This window comes from Mesoplodon mirus, assembly GCF_964341445.2.
Source record: "Mesoplodon mirus genome assembly, chromosome: 2".
Lineage (NCBI taxonomy): Eukaryota > Metazoa > Chordata > Mammalia > Artiodactyla > Ziphiidae > Mesoplodon > Mesoplodon mirus.
This window is the reverse complement of record NC_138977.1, coordinates 82,373,669-82,398,018: the sequence shown is the minus strand read 5'-3', so window position 1 is coordinate 82,398,018 and position 24,350 is coordinate 82,373,669. Positions and strand designations below refer to the sequence as shown.

The window sequence follows — 24,350 nt, the reverse complement described above, 5'->3', positions numbered from 1 at the left end:
GGCATTCTGTGTTTCAAAAAGCTACTTATAAATGAGCTTTTCTAAAATCAGGACAGGTATTTTTCTTGTATTCTGGAAGGAAACTAAGTTAGTCTGGTATGTTTTACTCTTCCCCAAATCCTGTTGATTCCTTCCTGTTGTTTTGTGGTTGATGATAAACCAACAGATCTGTTACCTGAGCTGTTTATTTCTTCTACTTTAAAGCCATGCTTTTCCCAATCTTCAGAGATTCCTTTTGTATTTTTTAGGATAAGCTAAGTATCAGTAATGTGCAGAGCCCAAGATGTCAGTGGGTTACCCGATAGAAATATAGTTCTTGTAGTCTTGGTATGTGTGCAGGTTTCCAGGGTATCACCTCCATGAACTCATTTGGAAATCCAGACTGAGAATAGCTTTGCGTTTTCCAACACATGATGTCCAGAGTTGCCTGGGCATTGCTATCCCCGTCAGCCAGAAGAGGAAAGAACCCAGAGGGGAGCAGATTTTTAGGGCCAGGCCCACATCACATCATCATGGTGCACATCAGTTTCTCTCCATCCATTGGCCAGAGCTACGTCAAATGGTCACACTCCACTGCAGTGTGGGAACTATGGTCTTGCTGTGGTCCATAGAAAGGACCGACCACTATTCCTTGTATTTTTCATACCTTTCAAATATACCAGGCAGTTCTAGTTGTAAATGTGCCTTCCTGAAGGATGTACTTAGGGGATGTACTTAGGAGATGTGCCAGTGAGAGCAGGGCTATCACTCTTTTGTTTTAATTCAAGAAGTAGCCTTGGTAACACAGCCACACTGGGAGGAATCTTTATTACCCTTCTGGATTAGGCAAGTCCAAAGTGTGGACCAGGTGGGAGGTTAGCGTGTGGGAGAGTCCACCCAGGTTCTGCCCACTGGACATCACTGTCTCTGAGTACCACCATGCATGCAGTGGGAGAGGCCCCGGTTCCAGGCCCAGATGAACACTGACTGGCCGTGTAACCTTGGGCAAGTTACCTGTCTGAATCTGTTTTCTTATCTAGATCAACTAGCAAATATTTAAGGTATTTCAGTGTTTTAAGATGGTATGGTTCTAAGAATTTGACCCCTGGGGATCTGGTAGGGTAATCACAACACAGCCACAAAGTTTGGAGAGCATTTTACAGCTTTTATAGCCATTTAGTCATTTAAAAAAGAAAGAAAGAGGAAAAGGAAGGAAGGAAGGAAGGAAGAAATGAAGAAAGAAAAAGGAAAAAAGAAATGCACCACAGATCATCAAAGTGTTCATTTTGAAATGCTGTTTATGAACGAAAAAGGATTTGTTTGGAGCCAGTGTAGTTGAGCGGCGAACAGCTCAGAGGTCCGCAATCACACTAAAATGTACTTTAGAGTGCCAATCTAATGTAACACATGGATCCATTCACTTTGGATGATTTTAAACTGCCGGTTTACAGGGCCTTATCCCTGGGCTTAACCCTCTTTGGGATGTGGCATTTGGAGCTTCATGCCCACCCGTATGACTCTCAACCCTTGGAGTGAATTCTTCATTGATGTCTCCTCTAAGAATAATATTACTTCTAAGCAGCCCTATATATTGAACCAATACTACTTAGTATGGAAAAAACATATTATCAGTGAAACAAGTTTTCCTTCCTAGGGAGTAGTCATAGATAGAAAGGAGGCATCTTGTGGGCAAGTTATGTTGTGTTTTCCACTGCAAGGAGTGGTGTATTGTGCACATGAAAGCTTCTGTAGGCTTTGGCTTGCAAAGGGCCAGGCCAGGCTGTTGAAAAAAGTATTGAGTGCTCGCTTGCTCAAAGCACTGGGCTAAGGGCTGTGTTAATATTCAGAACATTACCATCAGTGTGGGCTACCTAACATTTGCTGGTCTTCTGAATATTATGTCATCTGAGATCTCAATGGGATAGGATCTAAGTTTCTGGGACTTCACTTGGTAGGATTTGGGGCAAAGGAATGAGGGGAAAAGGGCCTTGGTTTGATAATAGAAGCTGTTGTACTATTATTTTTCAAAGCAGTTTTTAAAAACTGACTCCCCAGCGTATTACATTGCATTGAATATATTACCTCTTACTGAGCCCACACCCGCAATAGGCTAAATGAACCGCCAGAGAACTGTGGTTGACAAGCTTCCCCAATGAGTAGAATTACTGGGACACTGTTTAAGATGAGAGATTTCCAGACCCTTCCTTTAGTGGTGCTGATGCAGAAAGTCCAAGGCAAGGTCAGGAATCTGATTTTTTTAAAGAAAATATTTATTTATTTATTTGTATTTTTGGCTGCGTTGGGTCTTAGTGGCAGCACACGGGATCTTTCGTTGCGGCTCGCGGGCTTCTATCTCTAGTTGTGTGCGGGCTCCAGAGCGCGCAGGCTCAGTAGTTTCGGCACACGGGCTCAGTAAGTACAGCGCGCAGGCTTAGTTGCCCCGTAGCATGTGGGATCTTAGTTCCCTGACCAGGGATCAAATCCGTGTCCCTGCATTGGAAGGGGGATTCTTAACCACCAGGGAAGTCCCCAGCAATCTGATTTTTAACAAGCTCTCCAGGTGATTGGACCAGCTTGAGAAACACTGCTCCAGTGCAGTGGTCACCAACCTTTCAGAAGAGAGTGGCCATGAGGGGTGCCACGGGGATGAGAAATGCTCCGGCTCCAAGGCCAGGGCAGAAGATCTAGATGAACACCTAGCTTGGAGCATGCCCTCTATCAATATTTGTTGACTACTGGAAATAAGGTTACTTTGAGGAAATGAGCACATTCTCTCTCAACCTGGAGTGGATAGGGAGAAGCAAGTCATTTTGGAAGACTACTGGAAGTCCAGTGACTTTGGAAGTTCCAGTGGGCACTGCCAACTTTTATCTGTCCAGCTTTTTCTAGGCTTACCAACAGGCCCACCTATTCTTTCGAAAGTCACATCATTTTTTTCTTTATTCACTTTGATTTTACAGTCTTGGAGCCAGGCAGACCAGTGGTCTCTTTCTGTTGCTTTTGTGTATCTTTACATCTAGTGGCTCTTAAAGATTATCTCTCAGGGGGCTTGTTCCCTGAACTGTAATCTGACTGTACAGATTGTAAAACATGCAACTGATTTAGTAATAGCTTTTAAAATGAGTAATATACACATTGGTTATTTGAGAGATGTTAAAATATGGTGTATTATTTTGAGTTATTGATCAGACCATACATTGTGGACCTCTAATGACTATTACTGATAGAGATTTCTGATCTCCTAGTGGAAGGATCTATTATTTTAAGATAATGGAATAATGCCAGAAAGACCAAAGTTTAAGTCTCAGCCTACTTCTTAGAAGCCTTTTTTTTTTCTTCTTTTTAACGAGATACTCTCTGAGCCTCAGTTTCCTTCACTAAAAGTGGGCTTACCACTTCCCACCTTGCTTGGTTGTTGGAGAATTAAAACCAGACACGTGGTCTGTTTTTTTTTTTTTTTTTTTTTAGCGGTACGCGGGCCTCTCACTGTTGTGGCCTCTCCCGTTGCAGAGCACAGGCTCTGGACGCGCAGGCTCAGCGGCCATGGCTCACGGGCCCAGCCGCTCCGCAGCATGTGGGATCTTCCCGGACCGGGGCACGAACCCATGTCCCCTGCATTGGCAGGTGGACTCTCAACTGCTGCGCCACCAGGGAAGCCCCATGCCCTTGTATTTTAAAGGCTGACCTTAGTGAGTACTTCAAGCATTTTCGGGGTTTTCTGCAATTTTCATGGAGTGGATTCAGATTCTGCAGGTGATGTTGGTGAAACCTTTAACTGTCAGTGACCCTGGCCATGTTAGGAAACGCCTGACAATTGTGAAAATTCTGAGTGTTTTGGCTGTGTTTTGACAACAGCGTTTCAGCTGACTGGTCTGGTTTTTCACTGTTTTGCTTCTATAAGGGTCGGGGCAGAAAATGCGAACAGGTTAATGCTCGAAAGTGAGTGCCTGGCTAGGGGTGAATGATTCACAGACCTACTTGCTAATCCATCTAACATCTATCATGAGTAGTTAGACCAAAAAAAAAAAAAAAACCCAAACCATTTAAAACTGTTTGAAATATATAGATTTAAAGGAACACCAAGTTATCTGTTTCATTTGTGCTTGACAGTCAGGGCTGGGGCATATTTTGTGCTGCCAGCAGGAATGAGGAATTGAGAAATAAGGAACAAGTGTTCTTTCTACCCTATAATAAAGGGCCTGACTTAGCAAAACAGCAAAAAATCCTGCTTTTGTGCCACTGAGAGTTTTCCTGAGTTGAGTGGGACCTGAAGGATGGTGGAGGGGATATTTCATGAAAGTAAAAAGAACTTAGCTGAATTAAGATTTTCTGTGCCCTGCGTTGGTCCCTCACATAAGCAAAGTTAGAACTGTATTTTATATTTAAACAACACTCAGTCTTCCTGGGCCCTCTTGATTTATTAAAAAAAAAATTAGACACTATCCTGCCCTTGGGGGCTTCAATATTCCATAATATTACCTTTAGAAATACCTGTTTTGAGCATTAAATGAAGCAACCATTTAGAAAGAGTAGATGCAAAATGCTGGTGAGGGAGCTTTGAGGATTTCGAGGCAGTATAACTTACACTCCATGTGCTTCTAATCTAGTTAGGAAGATAAGATCTAAACAGGTTAAAAGTTAAATAAGAATAATAAAGTGAAGAAATAACCTAAAGCTGTAGAGATAACATGTTACTGGGCCGGCATATGATGAATTGCCAAATAGAGTTACACAGCAGTAAGGCTTTCACAATTCAGAGGTGGGAGAAGACCTGGTGTGTGTCTGCTGGCGAAGTGCTAGCCACCTCCGGGGTTTCTGTTGTGAAATTCAAGATTCACTCATTCATTCAACAAGTATTTATTTGTGTCAGGTGCTGTGCTACATGCTGGGCATACAGAGGTGAGCAAACAGACAAGGAGATTACAGTTTGGTGGGGACAGCTAGACAGTGAACAAATAAACTCACAAGTAGTTCATCACAGGTCATGATGAGTTGTACAAGGGAAAGCTTACACCAAGATGAGAAAGGGGGGAAACAATCTAATTTGGGCTGCTGAAGGGGAAGGCTACCCTGAGGAAGTAACATTTGAGCTGAGAGCTGAAGAAAATAGTTCACCCCAAGTATCTGGTGAGGTAAGAACGCTGCTGGACCCAATTAAGTAGCATCTTTTATTTCCACAGATAATTAGTTTAGAGGATAGAAGTAAAAGCCAAAACACAGTTTATAATTGTTTCGTGTTCTGGACATTAGGTAAAAGTCTATTTGTAATGAGCATATGCTTCCATGAACACACACACACACACACGCACACCCTTTCTAATTACACATTGTCCTGCTCATACCCCACCCATGGCTCTCCCACCCCCCTTGACAGAGTAATTTTGTAAACGACTGTGGACAAGGTCATTCCAGATTCCTAGCAGGCCTGCCTCAACGTTTCCTAGAAGCTCCTGTGGAGGTGTTTAGGGAGGTGAAAGTTTTGATTGCCAAAAGCTTTGTATACCCTCTCCCCGAACGAGGCCATGACTTCCCAGGAAGTCCACTGTGCTTGGGTTACTGTCCCTATGCCTTCATTTAGCTGGCATCAGCACTGGTCCAAGTCAGTCTTCATGGATGACAACACAAGTCTGCCCCCACCATTCACCTTGCCGGATCCTATTTCCTGGAGCCACATCAGAAAAATAGTGGAGGCAGTAATTGCTTTTCAGATGACAGCGACATCATCGACTGGAGAGGCAGGATAATGTGGCTGCTAGCACAGCCTGCAAAATTAGACTGCCTGGGTTGGAATCCCAGCCTGCCTGTGTGACTGTGGACAGGTTTCTTCTCTGCATTAATGTCAATCTGAGACATCCTCACCTGCAACCTATTGGGGCAGATGCGTTTTGAAATCCAGGATATTTCAGATTTCAGATAGTATGTTGCATATACTCTACATTGCTTAACACCACTAGCTGGGTCTGGGGTAATATCCCATAATCAAACATCCGTATTTCTTCAGCATAGCATATGGATACTCATATACTGGAAGAAAGGAAATCTGCAGAGTCTTGTTAGAGACTAGAGAGTCTAGGTTTGTGTGCTAAATGACTTCTAAAAAATACTTGGTTTTTCAGAGTTTAGTATCTTTCTTACAGGTGAGATGGATGTCTTAGGAGGATCAATGAGAAGATATATGTAAGTGCTAAGGACAGAAGACACCATGCCAGTATAAGCTGTTAGCATGAAGTATCTGTTATTATAAAGCCACTGTAGGCTGAGAATAAGCTGAATCTACAATGTCATTTCCTTCTGTTCTCCATCTCAACAAATAGGCCTTGACTGTGTGCCAGGCACACTGCTTGGCGCTGCAGGAAAACAAATATGGACCAGACGGGGTTCCTGCATTACATTACAGCCACAGCACCCATGGTCAGGGACACTGCCAGCATTTTTTTTTTTTTTTTTTTTGCTTTGCATATCCCGCTCTTTCCTAGGTATTTTCCATGCTGGGCTATTTGAATTATGTAAGGAGCAAATCAGCCCCCAGACAGACAATTGTGTCTAGTATGTTGTCATACATACAGAGGACAGGAAATGATGACACATGACGCAAGTGACTGGAAACGGTTCTCAGGTAGGAAGTTATAGTTGGGACAGTAATGAGAGGAAGGAAGCCAGTTGAGTTGAGTGAGCACTTAAGGTAGAAGTGAGGACACTTGTTCCTCGGGCACCCTTCTTTGTGGCAGGCACCTTGCTGGCTCGTGGGACTGCAGGAATGAGAAAGGCAAGCACTCTGCGCCCTTGAAGTGCTGTGGTGTCTGCTGCTGTTCACTGTTTCTGTGTGAGCCTGGAGAAACCAGTCGCCCTCTCTGAGCCTGTGTACTTAGCTTCAGAACAAAAGGGCTGGAGCCAGTTATAACTAAGGCCCCATCTTACCTTCAAAAGTCTGTGATCCTAAAGAATTACTTAACAGCTTGTTGGTCACCCCTGTCCATCACTCTGGGATTCAAGTAAAGTATATGGGCTTTTGCTGCAATAAGAGAGACTTGAGGTAGACCTAAGGAAGGACGTGCTGGTGATAGAGTGTTGGAATGTATTTCATTAGGGTTTATTATCTCCCCAAGCCGGGATATCTCATTTCTCAAATAACGAGGACTGACAAGTGTCAGGCTCTGTTTTAGGAGAGAAAGCCCCTTCTCTTGTGGAGTTCACATCTCAGTGGGGCAGAGAGATAATAAAAAGTGATAATAATGAATACACGATGTAATTTCAGATAATAATAATTGTAGAGAAGAAAATTAAAGACGGGAAAGAGGAGAGAGAGTGCAAGCAGGGTTGCTGATTGGAGGGCTGTTTTCATAGAACGGTCTGGGAAGACTTTTTGCAGAAGGTGAGTCCAGTCACGGAGAGAGCCAGGCGGGGAAGGCTGGGAAGGGCAATTCCAGGCGGGGGCAACCGTGAGTGCTGAGGCAGGGAGCTGAGAAAGCCGTTGGAGGAACAGCCAGGAGGGAGTGAGGGAGTGGGAGAGAGGCAGGGAAGGAAGTAGAAAGCCACACAGGCTCCTGGAGGGAGCCCTGGGAAGGACTTTGGATTTTATTCCAAGTGTGAGGAGAAGCCATTGGAGGGTTTTGAGAAGGGAAGTGACATGATTTGATTTGAAAAGAAAGCTTGCTCTACTAGAATATGGATTTAGCAGTCATTTATCAGGAGTGCCTGTGACCCTCATGTAGGTTAATTTAGTCCAGCCTGATATTACTGGATCTGGACTAGGTGCATTTTTAACATCTCAACAGTTGAAATACAGCATCTATTTCCATCTATATCTTTGTCTTTTCTCTATGTATTTCTTTGACAAAAGGTCTTGTATGAAGATGGATTGCTTTCTAAAGAGAAAATCTTGTCATCTTTTGAGTTACTGCTTGTGCCGTCTGTTATCTTTTTTTAGTGCAACTTTTGAAAAGCTACGCTATTTGCTCCTTCCTCCCTTCCTTCTTTCCTTTTTTTAAACAAATACTTAATGTTTCATAAGACATCTAGATTCCCCGCATGCGAGTGTTAATAAAAACCAGTGTTTGGGTAGTATATGCTGGGTTGTTGTTGTTTTCCTTTTTTGTGCAAACATACCTTGGAATATTGAATAGTATTCACAGATGGTGGAATTGAAACTTTCAGTTCTATTTTCTTTGCACACACCTTGTTTGAGACAGATGTTTGCTTCTGATACGCTGATAACCGTGTTGCGAAAGTGAAATTTAAATTGCCTTAAAATGTCTCTTGAATTTGTCAGCCTCAAATCATGTGTATTTTGTGGCACCCCTATTTTCTTAGTTATTTAAAGCTCAGCTATGACACAAGCCCAGAATGGCCCGTGTACCTCTCGTGTGCAAGTGGGCAGCACACCCACTCTTAGTCACCTTGAGGAATATTTATGGGTAGGCTGGGCTTGCTACCCGAATAGCTTACTAACTGCCCACTTTTCTGCTCAGGAAATATATATCAAAGCCACAAGAGGGCAGCTTGTCCAGTGAGTCGAGGGGTAAAAAGTGCTTTAGACACAGGATAACGAGGGTGAGAACTTCTGAATTTTTCAAAATGTTTCTTGCATACGGAAGCTTTTTTACATTCTTAGCCAGCTTCATCCATTTCAAGAGACAGTGTTTTTGGAAATTAAAGGTTTTAGGGCAAGTTCTTTCACTCAAATCTGTTTTCACTTTTGTTTGGAATATGAGTACCCATTTCCCCTTGAACTCCCCTTTCCCCCATCTTCCAGCCCTTTTATCCTTATTCAATCTTTACTGAACTATAATTTACATATAGATAACATTCAAACAATTTTTAGTGCTATGTAGAACACATACAGCCATGGAACCACTGCCCTCATCAAGATATAGAAATTCCCAGCTCTCTAGAAAGTTCTCTTGTGTCTCTTTGCAGTCAGTCTCCCTTTGCAGGTCCGACATCCCCTTGGATCATTAATCTTTGAAATTTTTATAAAGCATTTTATAAATGTAAAGTAATGATCATGCACAAATATTGGGGCCCTTTCTAAGAAGCTGTGTGAGGGCTCTGGAGAGATTAAGGAAATTGGAGGCAGCTCCTTTCCAAGTCAAGTATATAAGTTCTTACTGTTTGTAGTTGTGGTGGTAGTTTTAATCTGGCTCATTTTCACTGAGAGGGAGGATTATCGTTAACTGCACAGTCGATAATTATCCATTTGTTCTTTAAAGTTTATTTCTGCTCTAATAATAGCTGATTTAATAATAATGCATTTCTGGCACTTAACTACTTACTGGTATTAATGAGCTCAAGGAATCGTCTCTGTGAAAGAAGTGCCATTATCCATATTTAGATGAGGTAACTGAGGTACATGTGACTTTGATGGATGAAAAGGATGAGTAGAGTTAGCTTCTTGATGTGAAATGTAAGATAAATGAAATTAAAAGCTTAAGAAATGCATGTTCTCATTGATCAGAGTAGTACCCTTAAAAAATTAGTGCTTCGGGCTTCCCTGGTGGCGCAGTGGTTGAGAGTCCGCCTGCCGATGCAGGGGACACGGGTTCGTGCCCCAGTCCGGGAAGATCCCACATGCCGCGGAGTGGCTGGGCCCGCGAGCCATGGCCGCTGAGCCTGTGCGTCTGGAGCCTGTGCTCCGCAACAGGAGAGGCCACAACAGTGAGAGGCCCGCGTACCGCAAAAAAAAAAAAAAAAAAAAAAAAGTGCTTCTCTAGATGCACATAATATCCTTGGGCAGTGTCGTCTGTGGCCATGGGTTGAACGCCACGACAACTTCAGTTCTGCATCCCTGACCTTGCCTGCCAGGCATTCCTCTGTCTGTTTCCCTGGTCCCCGCCTTCATCTTCTCCAGATGGGTCACCCTGCCTTTAGCCCCTCTGCATCGTGGTCAGGAGATCTTTCTAACAGGCAGTTCTGGTAATGCCACCTTCCTGATTTAAATTTTCCAGTGGTTCATTGTGCAATGAAATGTGAGCTCCTTGCCTTTTTCAGCTGCATGTCCTGCCGCCCCCTCCTCTGCCCACCCTCAGTCCAACTACTCGTCATTCTCCAAAGATGCTGCGCTCTCTCATGTCCCCGTACCCAGGAACTCACTGTTCCTTCTGGTTGAAAAATGCCCTCTCCTCATCCGTCATCCCTGTCTGCCAAGCAGACTGTTATTCATCCTCCAGAACTTGGCTCACGTCTTCCTTGATTAACCTTGACAGACTTGCAGTCATCGTTCCACTTTCCATTGCCCCTTGTGTCTTAGAGCTGGTGTCCCATTGTTTTATGATGGTCTTGTTTCATGTCTGTGGTCTGCTAATCTACAGCACCCTGGAGGGCAGCAACTTTGTCTTTTCAACTTGGCGTCTCTCGCCTAGCTCAGTACCTGGACTCCCTATCCCAGACCGTTATATACCATGAAGGCAGAGAAGATGCCTCTTTTATTCACCACTGCTATACCCAGTGTCTGGCTTAAGGCCTGACCTGTAGTAGGTATTCAATTAATATTTGTTGAAAGATGAATAGTGGGTGTTTTTAAGTGTCTCATTGCAATGGTTTAGCCCAAGGATTGCCACTGAAAGGTCCCCGGCATAATCAAGCCATGGACATATTCTGTGTGGCTTCCCAGTATTTTTTAAAGGTGAAAAATTTGGTACCTCTCCTATTTACCACTGTCTACACCACTCCTGTTATTTTTTGCTCTTAGTCTACTTCCTCATTTGTTCCCTGCCTGGTCCTGAGACATAAGGTTGGGGGTACAGAGAGGGAGGTAGTGTATTAGACCGCTAGGGCTGCCATAACAAAATACCAATACCACAGACTGGGTGGCTTAAACTAGAGAAATTTATTTTCTCACAGTTCTGGAGGCTGGAAGTCCAAGATCAAGGTGTTGGCAGGTTTGCTTTCTTCTGAGGTCTCTCTCCTTGGCTTGCAGATGGCCACCTTCTCGCTGTGTCCTCACATGGTCATCCCTTGCTCTATATGTGAATGTATCCTAATCTCCTCTTATAAGGACACCATTCATATTGGGTTAGGGCCCACCCATATGACCTCATTTAACCTTAGTTACCTTTTCAAAGGCCCTATCTCCAAATACTGTCACATTCTGATGTACGGGGGTGGGGGGGGCGGTGTCAGGGCTTCAACATATGAATTTAGGAAGGACACTATTCATCTAATAACAGGCAGGAACATGCGCTCTCAGGTACTATGGTCTCTGCCTTGTATCTGACGAGTGTTTTAGAACTCAAGAGCCATGAGAGAGAGCACTTTGCTCACCAAGGCAGAATCTAGATGGACATAGCACTAGATGGACATGCACCTGCTCCAACATCTGATCTCCACTCCGATCACTTTGATCAGGGGATCATATTCATGTTTCCTAAACAACTGACATTTAGGTAAAGTGCCAAGTGGAACTTAGGTGCTTTTCAGTTTGGAAATATACAGCCTTTCATCCTATTCACTCCAAAAGCTGATGTGTGAGCTGCAAACTACCTTTGCCAAGGGTTCGGTGGACAGTCGAGGGAAAAGCCTCGACATGACATGGCACCACCTCCATTTGCTGTAAGCAAACAGCCAGGTCCTTTATTACCCTTGAAACCAGCACTCGTGACACAAGTTGGACTCAGAAGCAAGTCAAATGCCAACTTTCTGTGGGTCAAAGTTCCTTCAAGCACTGTGTTAATCAAAAGCTCAACCTTAGTTAATAGGGCTATTGAGTTGGGAAGAACTTTGGAACAAATGATTACCTAGTTCAACTGCAGGAGTTAGCAGAACTCAGTACTTTGTTTCCCAGAGGTAGCTTGCAGACTTGTGGTCTTTCTTGGAGTGGGTGATAGTGAGACTCCTGTGGGGTTTTTTTATTCATTCTCGGCGAGTTGTAGCAAAATAAAGTCTGCTGTACAGAGCCTAGTTAATCAAATGTATTTAATTAAAGATGAAGTGGAATAGTTAAGGAATATTGTTCATATATGGGCAGAAAAGCTAGCTTCAAAGGGCTTCCAAAGGTAAAGAAATATTTAAAACACTAACAGCTCACAGGGCTTTAAACAATTTTGAGTGTTTGGTGATTTACCCTGATTTACCCTGAAAGACCGCAATTTAATGTGCCTCTGCAGAAAGACATTTAAATGAATATAATAATCATAGCTGCCCTCCATTGAATGTTTTCTCTCATATGGGGCCCCAAGGGCTTCATATATGTTGTCTTGTTTATTGTCACAATGTCCGTAACACGTGGATAAACAGGCTCATATTAGATGAGAAAAAGGAGGATCAGAGAAGTTGAGTAAAACGCCCAAGGTCACCCAGCTAGCAAGCAGTAGAGGTGAGTTTTGAGTACCTGGCCAAACCCGTGAGCTTCTCCTCCCTGTTACACCACCTCTTTATACGTTCCTCTTCTCTCCTTGTCGGACTGAGATTTTTTTCCCTTGAGTGTCCTTTAGCTAATATCAACCTGAATAGCCTTGTGGAATTGGCAAAAGGACATGACCTATTTTCTCCATGTATGTGAGCCAGTGCAGATCTCTTGTACTGACTGGTTATGTAGCCTTCCTTGTAATCCATGCACACACAAAGGTGTGTAGTAATCATAAAACACCATATTTCTTCTTCTTACCGCTTCCCCTCCAACCACTTAGCCGTCATTTACTGCATACTCCTCCTTAGCCATCTCTGGGTCAATAGTGTTATCTTTTCCATTTCAGAGTTCGGGTAAGAGAGGCATCAGGACACCTCGCATTGGTCACCTAGCAGAGATCAGCCACTCCTGGGCTCAGTGAGGAGGTTTGGTAAGTCATCTGGCTCCATCTTCCCTGGGGCTCAAAAGAACATCATTCAGGGGTGGAGAAAAGTAGGTGAACATTACAGAGTGACAGCCAAATGTTAATCCTCTCTCATTTTTTAAACCAACACATATCGTTTTTTTCTGGGTATTTGCTTAATTTACTAGGCCAGAGTGCCCTGTATGTTTTTTGTTTTTTGTTTTGTTTTTGTTTTTGCGTACGTGGGCCTCTCACTGTTGCGGCCTCTCCCGTTGCGGAGCACAGGCTCCGGACGCGCAGGCTCAGCGGCCATGGCTCATGGGCCCAGCCGCTCTGCGGCAGGTGGGATCTTCCCGGACCAGGGCACGAACCCGTGTCCCCTGCATCGGCAGGCGGACTCTCAACCACTGCGCCACCAGGGCCGCCCTGCCCTGTATGTTTTGTAAGTACCATTGTCCCCAGAAGACTCCCACAGTCAAAAAGAATGACAGAAGCTATATTTGAGTGACTTTGCTTAAAGTCTTTTAATACTGAGTTTTTCCTGTAGTGTACACTGCATTTCATCTACTGTAGAATACACTTCCCCCCCACAATTTAACATGTCTGAAGTTGGGATACATCTTATGGAGATTTCGATTTGGTGAAACACAGCATTCCTCTAATAACCCACAAATGACCAGCATTAAGTGTTCTCTGCCTCCTATTTTTCACAAAGTGCAAGTGCCTTTAAAAACTAAAATTTTTGGTGACTCCATATGATGGTTTTGAGACGAGTAGCCTGTGGACCTCCTAAGCAGTGGTCCTGGCATTCAGAAAAACCCATGTGACATCACGGAGCAGCCTCTTAGGCAGCAGGTCCTAGAACAGATACTCTTATCCAAAGCCTGGCTCCCTTCCAGGGCTCTGCATCATGGGATTTACAAGTCAAGTACTCTATTTTAGAATATTTCACTACTATGTCCCCAGAGTGATTTGTTAGCATCCATTTATGTGTGAATGAGTCCAAATTCACATTCATGTTAAATGCATGCATAAATAGCATCTTTGTAGAGGTAATGCCACAGAATGGACAGGATTCTCCAAGTCACATGGGTCTGATTTATACAGGCTTTAAGATTTGCAGAACCTCTGTATTATAGGGCCCCATGGGTGATAGTACATTAATCCATAAATCAGTAGGGGTACAGGTAAATTGGTTAACTAAGGTTTTTCCCTGCACCTACTATGTGCCCGGCTCTGTGCCAGGTACTGGGTAATTAAGAGATTAAGACAGAAAGGATTGGTTTTCTGCCTCCAAGAACCTGGTCTAGTAGTCAAGGCAGACATTAAATAATTGAGTTGTGAGTGGGCTGAAGAAGAATTACAAGGAGTTAAGGGAGTTTAAAACCAGAGGACCTACTCTGAATGTCAGTGGGAGGAGTGACCACTGGTGAAGGTTTCTTGGAATTTAAGTGCTGTTTTAACTGAGAAGACCTGAAGGAGAAGGAAGGAGTGGTTTACTAGGCAGAGGGCAACTGGGGGCAGGTGGTAGTGACTTATCAAATGAGGAACAGCTGGAGGGTTTCAGCATGGGCCGGCGAGTGTCAGGTTCAAGGAATAAGCATGAACCCAATGGGGAAAGAGGTAGAGGGAAAGTGGCTTCAAATGAACAGACGTCTGTCCTAAAATAAGGATTTAGTCACGTTTCTTGAAGAATCTTTAAAAACCCTTAAGAGAGTTTTTGTTTTTGTGGTTCAGACATATATTCTTCCTTCTCTATTAGCATCATTTCCTAGAGCTGGATTGCAAGTCCTGTTTTCCTGCCAATCTTTTGACTTCTCCCCAAATCTATGTTCTTAATTTCCTTCATCTACCCCTTACAGGAAGGTGATCAGCTTCTAGTGAGAGATTGTTTTCATTAATAAATGTGTCCACTTTTCTTTTTCTCTACTTACTTGACGGCATCAGGGAAGGGTGATCACTGGCATAGTATAATACATAATTCCTCCATCCAAAAGCCAGATTAAAAAAAAAAAAAAGATGGTTTAAACAGGACAGAGGCCAGCTCCTTGACCCTGCTTCCATTTTGGACCATTATGAGATTCTCAGGTTTTGAAACTTTATGCTCTTTATTCACATTTTCTATCCAGAGTACTGCTAAGCAATTGAGTAACTTAATTGACAGATTCGGAAACTCACACACGTGCGTGTACACACATACACATACCATATACAGCATGGAACCCAAGTTCCACTGAATTGGCCTTCTCAAGCTTGCTGGTTTCTTAGTCATGAGTGAATTTGATGTCATCATTTTTGAGAGATCTGTTGAGTGGAGGCCCACGCTGCTCCCGGGCCCCTTGAACTGTTCTTGCTCTGGAATATCTGCTGATGCTTCAGGCTTCAGTCGTCTTGAGAACTTTAAAAAAAAATGTCAGGGCTTCCCTGGTGGCGCAGTGGTTGAGAGTCCGCCTGCCGATGCAGGGGACGCGGGTTCGTGACCCGGTCCGGGAAGATCCCACATGGCCACGGAACGGCTGGGCCCGTGAGCCGTGGCCACTGAGCCTGCGCGTCCGGAGCCTGTGCTCCACAACGGGAGAGGCCACAACAGTGAGAGGCCCGTGTACTGCAAAAAAAAAAAAAAAAAAAAAATGTCAATGCACAGGCCCCGCTCGCTGAAACACTGATTTAACTGGTCTGAGGAGGGACCCAACTATCAGTATTTTTTGAAAACTCCACGATTGAGTCTCATCTATGTCCCATGTGGACAACCACTGGTTTACACTTTTGCTTATTAACCCGGTGAATGGCTGTGTATTGCTTTTTCCGGAGAGCATAATTTGCGTTCTGTAGTAGCTGTTTTTGGTTTTGTTTTTCCTGTGGTCTGCGAAGATGGTTTGGGCCTTAAAAACCTTTGGGTCTTAGGAAGACTTTGCCACTTCTTGGTGGAGTCCTGTCTGAAAATGGATCCCCTGTTTACACCACCCCATTACATGTCCTGGGAACCACACCTACACATCTTCCCTACGACACTGCTCAGAATATACAGTTTAATTACTTAACACCTAAAATCTTATAGATTACAGGTGTATCTATAAAATAGATACACCTGTAATAGAACTCCCGTTCTATGTTACTGGTACAGTACTATGTTACTTAAAGATCATGGGAACATTTTTGTCTTACGACAACCCCAGCTATCTATCTGTTGTGATGTTCACTTAAAATGAGCAGAGACATAACACAGACACATTTTAGTTCCATTTTAGGTCTGGGGAAGGTCTTGAAAATCTCTTCTGACCTTTACTTAGACACCAATAAGAAGAGATTAAGAAGTTGATCTAGACCAGTCCCTAGATGCTAAAATGCAGAAACCAAGGCTAGGGGTTGAGAGAGAGGCGGCCCATTGAAATAGCCAAGCCTAGAACTCAGGTCCCAGGTCCCTTAACACTAATGATCTTTTCTCTTCCCTCTGCTGTCTCACTTGAAAAGTTCTTTGTGGCTTTTCCTCTTTATTCATACCACCACCTTCCTAGTCCTAGTCCTAACTTTATTCCTGAATTATTGCAATAGCCACGGAAGGGGGAAAAAACCCAGCAAAACCCAGAAGAAACTGCATCAAAATGCCAGCTACGGTTGAGTGTGAAAGGTAGAGGTCTAGTTTTAATTTTTATATCTGCTTTTCTGTGCTTTATACATTTTCTTTAATAAACAAGTATTACTTTGCTAAAGGAAAACCAAAAACCATTAGTGGAATAGCCTTCTTACCGGTTTCTGAATGTATGTGTCCATTATGCAATCCTGTTTGTGGCTCGCTATCAGATCAGATTCCTAAAATATGTTTTTCTCCTGTCATTATCCTGCTTAAACCTTCAGGGGCTTCTGTTGCTCTTGAGAAAAAGTCTAAACTCCTGGAATGCAAAGGTCTCCTTAATCTAGCCCCCCCCCCTTCTGTCTGTCCCCGTATCTCCACCTCACCCAGTGCAATCCTCCCTCTGGCCGGGCCAGCATCCTCCTTGTCCTAGAACCAGGAGAACTCTGTCCAGTTCCTCGGATCATGCTGTTCTTCACTTGGAGAGCCCCACATTCTTTGTCCCTTTCTCTTTATCTGTCCAAACATTGCCTTTCTAAGCTCAGCTCAAGTACTTCCTTCTGTTCACATTTGTCACTTTTTATCTGTATCAAGGATGGCAGATAGGTTTCATTATATATACCAGGTCCAGGCAATTGAGAATAACATTGCATGGGGAATCCTGAGAGCTCGTCCCTGCTCAGAGGGGAAGGGTTCTGTGATCAGCAGTGGTTTCTGCCAAAGGCACAATAGGGAGAAGTGACAGAATATTTGTTACCTATCTTCCGTTCAGATCTATAACCATTTTTTTTAGACCTGTGATGTCCAATACAGTAGCCACTAGCCACATGTGGCTATCTAAACTAATTAAAGTTAAATACCATTAAAAGTTTACTTCCTTAGTCATGAGACAGGCTGGGACCTGGGACCCTTTACTGCAGTGCTTGCACCTGGACAAACGTCTCCTCCTCGAGCAACAAAATACAAAGAAACTATGAGGGACTAAAAATAACTGCAAGCGTGTGCAGTTGGGGCAAATTATGAACATGTCACAAAAAGACCAAAACCCAACTGCCACTTCTGAGGTGCAGGGAGCAAAAGCAGGGTCCTGAGCATGACCCCTGCACATAGTACCACCAAGGGGGTGGGCAGACCACCAAACCACGCCTCCCCCCACGGATCCACCCCATCCTCACCCCATTTAGGGCACCAGCTCACCCCGCCTTGGGGGGTGAGCAAGGGAACCTATTACCTGTTTTTGCTCCCTTGGGCTATAGCAGGAGTCCCAATAAAGCCTTTCCTAACTTCCTCTTCTGGCCTCTTATCAATTTTTATTGATTAACGGGTCCAAGAACCCAGGTTGGTAACAGAAGCACCACCCACATGTTAAGTGCTCAGCAGCCACACTGGCTGTACTGGCCACCATATTGAACAGCAAGGATAAAGAACGATTCTGTCACTACAGGAAAAATCATCAGCTCTGTTTTAGCTGTATAATTACATAACAATGTAAGACAGAATATATTCGTTTCATGTGTGTGTGCCTTGTTTTCTCAGTGAGCTCAAAAGCTTTTCATGGGCAGGACTCTTCTCTTACACTTGTTTTGTATCCCAGAGCACTGAGCCAGTGCTGGGCATGTATGGAAATACTTTATAAGTATTTGTTGAATTGAATTTTCAGTACTCACTTGGCAATGTGCTGTGAAGTAGAGTAGTAGAATGAGAACTAATTTGGAAATCGGGAAACCAAGTTTCTGGCTCAAGCTCTTCTGCTAGCTAGTGTGTAACTTGAAATATCTCATTTAACCAAAGTAGGTCATAGTTTCCTCAAATGTAAACAGTTATGGACTAGGCTACGTTGGAAGATTTTTCCAGGTTTGGAATTTTGTGATCCATATGGAGTGTTCATTTTAAACAGAAATGCACTCATGCACACACACACACACACTCAGGATGGAAAACTAGCCTGTTAAAAAATATTCTAGCTTATTTTAAATGCCTTTTATCTAATTTTCTGACTATATAACACTATCATTTGAAGGTTTAATTTCCTGCCAGATCTACAGCTAAATTCTTCTTTGAAGAGGATCATAGCAAAGGGAAGATGCCTCCACAAGTGGAGAATGTCAGACTCGGCAAGTGCGATGGAGAATTAGGTAGCCTTTTGTCAGTAAGAAGGCAGTGGAACAGCCGTCTCATGTTATGACAACCAGACTGCATGCAGAAACCTTCAGTTTTTGCTGCCCACCCTTTGCCCTTGCTCTAAGTAAGGGATCAGCAAACTGTGGCCTGCTCTGCTGCCAGCTTTTGTATGTAGCTAAGAATGGTTTTTACATTTTTAAGGGTTTCCCCAGAAAAAGAAAGAGAAAGAAAAATATGTAACCATATGGCCTGCAGAGCCGAAAATATTTACTGTCTGGCTCTATGCCAATGGCCAGTGACCGTCATGTACAGATCCAACCACTTTTCAAGGCAGATCGCTTTCTGAGATGTCATAAGGGCCTGTAGCTCAAACACAGTGGGATAAAACTCCCTGTTCTCCAGGCGCTGAAGACAGGGAAAAGCAATGGGCTGGTGGGGCGAAGGCCGGGCCCCATGGCCTTTGTATCTGAAGCAGGCAGAGGCCTTGACTCTCAGTGTTCTGAGTGCAAAGCCAGTCCTTGGATCCAGACTGTGCATTCTGGTCTTGACATTGGAAATTTGATGAGTCACAGTTGCTGGCTGTGTCCTCCTTGACATTCAGCATTCACAAGAATAAATTCTGAGGGTTCCTTGAAGGGGAAAGCTACACTCCTTGGTCACCCAAGCTTATCTGAGGAGGGAGCCATGCTTGCATCTCAGCTTTTTATTCTTTTTCTTTTTCCTCTCTCTGCAGACACTCCGTTCAGTGCTTGAGTTATCTAGACTGAGTGTGCAGTTAGAGAGACTGCTGGAAAGGCAGACCCCGCCACCAGGGCAGGGCTGGGCCAGTATCTGAACTCACACAGCAGCCCTGCCTGGTGGGCCTGAGAAGAATGGCAAAGTTGACAGTTTTAAAAGTAAAAAATGACTCTTTTACTTTTCCTTCAGATGTCCCACAGCAAGGGCCCTTGGGTTTCCCCAAACCCTCATTCTCCCTTGGCCTGCTCTCTAGGCTCTCACTAAATCTTGGTTTCTAAAATGCACATCTTCATTATCCAACACCAGTTTTGGCATCTTTTCTGATCTACCCTTTTTTTCCCCTCCCCTTGTCTCATTCTCTCCTCCGGGCTAATTTTCAAAGTTCTATCACCCTTGGCTTCTGGTTACACAACTGCCTTTAGTACAATGTAGTGTGCCTCACATCTAATAAAAATCCAAATTTACAAAACAAAAAAGATTTGAAAGGTAAATCTTCCCTTTGTTAAAGAAATAAAGAAATTTCCCCAGTGAAAGACTAGTATCTCTCCTTCTCCCTCCCTTACATGTTTATCACTTTCTATATTTCATTATAGCCCTTGGTGATTGAGGGTGGGCCCTAGTTGGCTGCAAGCAAATTCATTTTTGTATTTGCAGATCATGAGGCCCCCCCCTTGCCCCCATCCTGGATCATAAAAAATTTTACTTTCTCTAGTTTGTTTACCGTCAGACCTGAGCTCATTAAATATATCCAGTGGCCTGGGTCATGATCATACAAAAAATAGGACCTTGGCTCACTTACAACAATGGTTGCATTTGCTTCAGTTAGTACAGATTCATGTGGAGAAATTACCAATTTATTCTCAAGGATGATCCTAGCCCAGCACCAAGCTCCCAGCAGCTTCCAATTAACAGTAATGAGCAGTGCCTGTGCACCATTTCTCCATTCTAGAATTCCCAGCCTGGAACAATGCTGTTGTCATGCCCAGGGAAGCATCCATTAGGAAAGTCTGCACCGAGTCAAATGCTGATGGCCAGTTCTGGATAGAATTCCCTGACACACAGCCTTGGTTTTCATCATTGCTCTGATAGCAGAGCACACAACTATGAGACAGAAGAGAAGCAACAGAAATCGATTTGCTAAAATTTGAGATGCAAACACACAGAAAACCCCATCTTTGGGATTCTCCATTATTCAGAGTTCAGTGTAAGCCTAATAGTTACAAGCTAAGATTATGGTGTCTGAGTGAGTGAGTTCCAGTCTTGCCTTCCCCCAATAACTAGCTTTACTTAACTAGGGATCATAATAGTACTTGCCACATAGGATTTTGGAATGGTTGAAGAGGTAATATTTGTCAAGAATTTAGTGCTGGGTCTGGTACACAGTGGGTGTTTAATAAGTGTTGGTATTAGTGTGTTAGTACGTGTCTGAGGGGCATGGTCTACTGCAGCTGTTTTCAAACTTTTTTGGGCTTAGCACATCTTAACAGGCAAGTAAAATAAAGGACACTCAATGAGATGTAAACTTCAGATAAGCAATAAGTAATTTTTTGGTATAAGTATGTCCCAAATACTGCATGGATACTTATGCTAAAGTATTATTTGTTGTTTATCTGAAATTCAAATTTAACTGAGCATCCTGCATTTTTATTTGCTAAATCTGGCAACCCTGTCTTTACATTCTTAAGAATTATTGAGGAACCTGAAGTGTTTTTGTTTATGTGGGTTGTATCTGTTACTATTTACCACATTGGAAATTCAAACTAAGAAATTAAAAATATTTATTTATTTATTAAGTACTTAAAAATAATCATAATTTCAAAAAATAATCGTAATTTCTTATGTTAACATAAATGACATTTTATGAAAAACTATATAACAAGTAGATGGTAGAAACCACATTATATTTTTGCAAATTTCTTTAATTACTGGCTTGCTAGAAGTCAGCTGTATTCTTATATCTGCTTCTGCCTTCAATCTGGTGAGATATGTTTTTATCAAAGTAAACAAAGAATACTCAGCTTCACAAAGGTATGTAGTTGGGAAAGGGAGGGGTATTGTAATAGCCTTTCCAGATAACTGAAAACATTCTTCTTTGATATTAAACCCAAACTCTACAAGAGATAGTTTCTTAAAGATGAGTTGCAGTGTAGAACCTGAAACCATATCAATGAACTTTTCATACTAATATTAAAATCCACTAGGGGCTTCCCTGGTGGCGCAGTGGTTGAGAATTTGCCTGCCAATGCAGGGGACACGGGTTCGTGCCCCGGTCTGGGAAGATCCCACATGCCACGGAGCGGCTGGGCCTGTGAGCCATGGCCACTGGGCTGCGCGTCCGGAGCCTGTGCTCCGCAATGGGAGAGACCACAACACTGAGAGGCCCACATACTGCAAAAAAAAAAAAAAAAAAAAAAAAATCCATGGGTTTATCTTGTACTTTGAATGGATCTTTTACTATGCAATGATTCCGTAACATCATGAATTGGTCATTTGGAAAATATTAGTTTACTGAGTTATGAAGATGATCCAAATATTGACACATTTCAGTATACAATATTAAAAAAATCACATTTAATAATGTCACAACTAATCTCATCAGAAAAGCATGTAATTATTGGCAGGCTGTCAAGCTCATGGTGGTGAATTCAACTTCTTCAAAATTTTAACTTTTGCTTGAAAGCTCAAATTTTATCATTGGAAGCAAATAGTAATACTATTAGTTGTGTTTTTTGAAGTGACAGGCACACTTCACTCATTTTTCCAGAAATTGTCTACCAAAAACCCATATCTGGATAGCCATAGTTTATGTCAGTCATTGCTTCAAGTAAAACTAGTGTTCCATGCTTTCCATGATGAAAGCAGCTGTAGCTCAGTCTGTAACTCAGCCACACACATGACTTTCCTTGAGCCTATGATCATAATTTATTATGCAGCAAAAGTGCTTGTACTTGATTCCCATTTCATCACAAAGAATATTAAAAAAGGTATATGCTCAAGACATAATAAAATTAATATTTTCCTGCTTCAAGTAACATTCTTAAGAAAAACTGCCTCTTAAAAAAAAAACAACAACAACTTCTAGTGCCTGGCAATAAAAAAATGCTATGATTACTAGTACACATTTGTGCCACTGTCTTATTCTGTGCTGAGGTACCGGCAGTTTTACCTTCTGCTGCCTTTTCATCATTGGTGCAAATGTCAACACAGTGAAAAAAAGGGCAGAAATGTTAATATTATTATGAAAATAGTTTTGACTTTGCAGACCTCTGAAAGAGTCCTAGGGTCTCCCAGGGGACCCAGGGACCTCACTTTGAGAACTGCTGATCTAGTGGCTGATGACCCAGTGAAAGACATTGCTGGACAGTGTAGATTCATTACGTGTTCCCCTCATCTGTTCCACCGTCTCCTTCCTGAAGCAGTTTGGGAAAACACCAGGGACTATTGGGACCTTCCTTACGGTTTGGTTTAGGCTGGACTAGGGGACCAGCAGTTTCTGAGGTCTCACTCACAATGCTCTCTGAAGCCCTCTCCAGAAAACTGAAGGGGCTTGAGTGATTCAGGGGAGTTTCAAGACCTTTCCAAGATTCTGGGAGACCTACTGGTTCCAAATAAAATATTCACCCCCTGCTGCTGCTTCCTCTCCTGTCACTAGTCTCTGAGAGAGCGCAAAACTCCTTTCAGCATCTGGAATCATCTTGCAGGCCAAATATATGCTAGATTCAAATATACCTAAGCTAGAGGTGGGCCCCTGGAACTCACAGACACTCTGGAACAGGCCCATGGTGATAGAGCAGCACTCGCCAGAGGTTGATTTTTCTGCCTTACAGAACTTGGCAGTTAAAAATACTAGGGGCACACCCGCATGCTGGCATGCCCAAAACAACAGCACAAAACTCGATTTAGAATAGCCTGGCTGGAAGTGGGAAAATGCTGTTATAAAACATTTATATGGTATAGAAGGCACGCTTCTTCCTCAGGGACACAGAATTTAGTTTCTGAGCAGCAAGAGGTAGAATATTTGAATACAGTAGCACACCAAGGGCTATATATAACACAGGGAATTTTAACACAACCTACAGTGTTTAAAGTCAAGTATCAAATTTGTGACCATAGGAAAAAAATGAACATAAAGGCTTACGTGAAGTAGGGAAATCCATACTATCTGGATGGTTTTTGTGGTCAAATGAGGGCCCCAATAATAGAGTTTGTCAATAGATTTCAGAGTGAGCAGGACAGATTGTCTTGGGGATAAAAAGAAAAGGTGAAAGGAAGGGATTGGGGAATTCAAGGAAAAGAAGTTGAAGAACAGGGCTGAACGGGTTCTCATAGAGTCTAGAAAGCATACACAGGTGGCTCTGGATTTGGGCAACAGACACTTAGTTCCTAGACTGAGCAGGCTGCAGGGTCCTTGCATCAGGAGAGTGTGGCTCAGGTGAAGAGCAAGGACTCGGATTGGATCTGCTTTGATTCCCAGATCTGCCCTTATTGGCAAAGTGCATGCCCTCGGGCAGGCTCTTTGAACCTATCTCCGCCTCCTCTGTTTGATTAAATTAAATGAGATTGTATATCAAGTACCTGGTGAATTGTAGGCATTTAATCATTGGTTCTTGTTTCATGGAGTGATTTGATGGTTAGTTTATTTGCTACCCTGTCTTTATAATCCACTTTTCTCATTCTTTCTGAATACAAAACAAAAACAAAACAAACCTACTACATCAAAACCCTAAACTCTTGGGCCTCCAGTCATTCCTGGAGTTTACTCCATGGAGGCACTACTTTGGATTCTGATATTATGTCTTCACATTTTTTTCCTTCAGAATTCAAATATATTCCTTAACAGTAAGCACTGGACACCATGCTAAGGGTGCAGAGGTGGATACTCTTATGGTCTAGAAAACTTTTGACATACACACAAATACGCTGGTGCAGCATGGCATGGGTACCCAATAAGGAAAGACTCCTATGAAGTGAATAATTATTCCCCAGTCATGCAGCTTTGTCACTTTGGAGATTTGCTTCTCTTGGGTTTGCCTAAAGAAGGGCACACAGGGCCAGCAGTAGCCAGGAGGTGGGTTATGGGGGTCAAGTGAGATAGACCCTAAAAATAGGGTGAGAGTTTGACAGTCCAGAGAGGGGAAGAAAGGAGATGAGAAGAATGCTGTGAGAGGGGAATATGCCACAATTAGCAGTGAGAC

The 24,350-nt window shown here is 43.0% G+C and overlaps 1 protein-coding gene across 1 annotated transcript in view; it reads left to right on the top strand.

The window, feature by feature from the left end:
- The window catches only part of RBM47 (RNA binding motif protein 47), a 164,229-nt gene that overhangs the window by 56,819 nt on the left and 83,060 nt on the right, over positions 1-24,350 (top strand). Inside the window, exon 2 of the mRNA XM_082637486.1 lies at positions 12,669-12,752. The gene's annotated coding sequence lies outside the window, so the exon portion shown is untranslated. The remainder of the gene's footprint in view (positions 1-12,668; positions 12,753-24,350) is intronic.